The sequence below is a fragment of the Trachemys scripta genome, chromosome 6, assembly GCF_013100865.1.
Source record: "Trachemys scripta elegans isolate TJP31775 chromosome 6, CAS_Tse_1.0, whole genome shotgun sequence".
In the NCBI taxonomy this organism is placed as follows: domain Eukaryota; kingdom Metazoa; phylum Chordata; order Testudines; family Emydidae; genus Trachemys; species Trachemys scripta.
Window position 1 is genome coordinate 89220927 of NC_048303.1, and position 3282 is coordinate 89224208.

Here is a 3282-nt window from a genome sequence, read left to right on the forward strand (position 1 = left end):
ACAAGAAGATTTTGTTTTTCGGTAATCAAAAGCTTCTCTTAAAAGTAAGCTGCTATAGTAGGAGGTAATAAAGCAGTAGACTGTAGCTATTTGTAAGCTATAAAGTATTGAGGTAGAACCATGGAAGTATAATCATTTTTAAGGAAATATATGCAACTTTTTGTACAGATGTTTTTAGTTTACCAGAGAGCACTGTGCTCCAGAAGTCCTCATTCACCAGAATTCTTGTAAATTTCAGTTTTCTCCAGTTTACCTCTTCGTTTGCATCTCAGAATGGTGAAATGCCAATTCTGAGGAGCCAAGAGGCAAAAAAAGTAATTCTAGAAGTTATAATGTAACTACAAAGTACAGAGTTTTGTTTTTTGCCATGCAGCTTTCCAGAAAGCACATACTTTAAACATGTATGATTAATAGAGAAGAAAACGTCCAGATGGTGCATATCAAATCCACTACTGCTGGGGAGGAGCAGAGCTAAATGCTAAAAGAACTCATTTAACCCTTTTCACTGAGACCATTCAATGGGAGCAACAAGACATTTGTTAATACTATATATATATATATATATATATATATATATATAGTATTGCACAGTGTGTACACAGGCACATGCATATGCACACACACTATACTATATTATACTGTACTATAGAAGGATAACATATCATGTATCCACTTATATCTATACAGTTATCTATATATCTAAGGATCTTATTTTCCACCTGAAGATCTCGAAGTGCTTTACAAACGCTAATGAATGCTCACAATGCTCAATTTTCTTCAATTTACAGATGTGGAAAATGAGGCACGGCAAAGTTTAGTGATTTGCCTAAGATTACATGGGAGTTCTGTGGCAGAATCAGGAGTAGAACACAAATCACAGGACTCACCCTCCTTGAACCATCAGAGCAATCTATTGCTCCTTCCCATTTTCGAGTCTAGAAATCCAAAATAATCTTAAATGACAGGCTTGAACTGAGAAAATCCAGACTGCCACTCCATCCTTAATATTTCTTTTCTCCAAAAGTATTGCAGCTCATAAAATAACACTCAATACTGAGAGGAATCTCTGTGTTACAATGCAAAAGCTTGGTGAGAGATGAGTTAACACTTCGGTGGCAGCCTCTCCTCAGATTTTAACAGATTTTATGGAAACCAGATTTATTCTGCACAGCCATATGCATTACAAGTTTCACTATTCATATTTTAAAGCTGTAAATTACGTACAGGACCTCCCCCTCCCGTATAGCTCCAGGTCCCCTTGTGTCAACTGAGATGGAAGGATGCGGAACTGCTGACGTTGTACTGCACACTCATGAAGAGGGTGGGAGCCCAGGCCTTGTTCTCAAGGGCATGGTTCTCTGGAATTCTCTCTCCCTCAGTACACACCAAAGCACATCACTGGCAGGCAGCATGGAAACCTTCCAGAAGCTGATTTCCTTTTTTAGTTATCATGTTGTTTGTTGCATAGTTTTGTGTGGCTACTTGGGCAGTTGAATGTCAGGGTTTTCCATGCCTTGCTTGTGCTCTAACTTATCCAGACAATGGCTTTGGGTCACTGCCGATGAAGATTGAATTTGTATGTGAGATCTATGGTGGACATGAAAAGCATATCTACCTTACTTAAAAGTGTCACAAGTCTAAAGACCCCTGTGGTAGTGAGTCAATTGACTTGGGCTCACACTACAGGCAGAAACATAGATAGCAATGTAGTTGTTCCTGCTCAGGCTGGAGCCCACACTTTGAAACCCGACAAGCAGGGTGGTTCTCAAAGCCCAGGCTCCAACCTGATCAGGAACATCTATCCTGATATTTTTAGACCCATAGCATGAGCCCCATGAGTCCAGGTCTGCTGACCTAGGCTCTGAGACTCACCACACATTATTTTTGCACTGTGGATGTACCCTCAGAATTCATGGAGGGAATTAGAGGTAAAAAGCAAGTCACTGGGAAGTCCTGGATACTGAGTCCCAGCACTGGGGTATAATAACCTGGCCCTTCTCAACTAGTGAATTTCTCTCCTCTTCCATAAATAAATAAATAAATAAATGCATTCAACAGTCTCTATCTACTCCCCTCTTCTGAACCCACATCACCATCTTATCCCAGAAGCAGACAGAACTAGCCCTCTCAAAACTTTGAAACCTGCCTACAACCTGTCCTTTCTCCCCAAGAAGCAAACAGAACTGACCCCCAGCCACCATCTTCTGAATCTGAAACAGAGACAGCCAGGTCCTTCTCTAAATCAAGCTTTGGAATGGCTAAAAAAATCAATGTAAGATCTAATAGCTGCAAAAATGGGAGGGAACGATGGTATCTATGTCTCCCAGAGACAACAACAGAGTAAATTTGTATCCTTATATGATTACCAATCTTTTAAACCATCCAGGTGCCACAAAATACTTTGGGCCTCATTCTCATTTTCATAAAGGCCAGTTTACACCACACTGGCAGTATAAAGGGCCTTACAATGCCGAAGTGGTGTAAAACAGCCTTAGTGTAAATAAGAATTAGGACATCTATTTTTGATTGAATATGACTGATTTGTAAAAAAAGATAAAAAGTAAGAGAAAAAAGATCTATTGCTTTAAGTCCAAGCTGATTTATACAAACTATGATGAATTCAACTCTTTATAGACCAGTTAATGTGATTATAAAATTCTCAATGACCTAGACTGTCTGCCTGACTTCCTTCCATTCTGGAATAATGATTTAAATGCACATTCCTTTTTTAAACTGTCCCTACTGTACTCGCATAATGAAAAATGCAGCATATTTTGCAATAGCAAACAGTAGAAACATTCTTGGTGGAAATCACAAAATGTTAAATGAAAAAAACTATATTAATATAACATCAGTGTTACGCAATTGAAACAAAAAGAAAGACTAGATATGCCAGAGCTAGAGGCACAAAGAAAAGTAGATGTGGTGAGGCCGAGCATCATTTCATCTACCTTTTAGGTGCCTAGAAAATCATTAAAAAGCAACAGAGGGTCCTGTGGCACCTTTGAGACTAACAGAAGATCTGTTAGTCTCAAAGGTGCCACAGGACCCTCTGTTGCTTTTTACAGATTCAGACTAACACGGCTACCCCTCTGATACTAGAAAATCATTGGGATTCATAAAGCCTGAGTTAGGTGCCAAGGCTCCCTATGCAATGAATGGGGAGAGAAAGGGGCCTTAGAATGGGATTCACAAAAGCCAGTATCAGAGGAAGCGCCTCATCAACGCTGGCTGAGGGAGGAGCCCAGGCAAGGGATGTGTGCTAAGTTCCGCCCCTCTCTG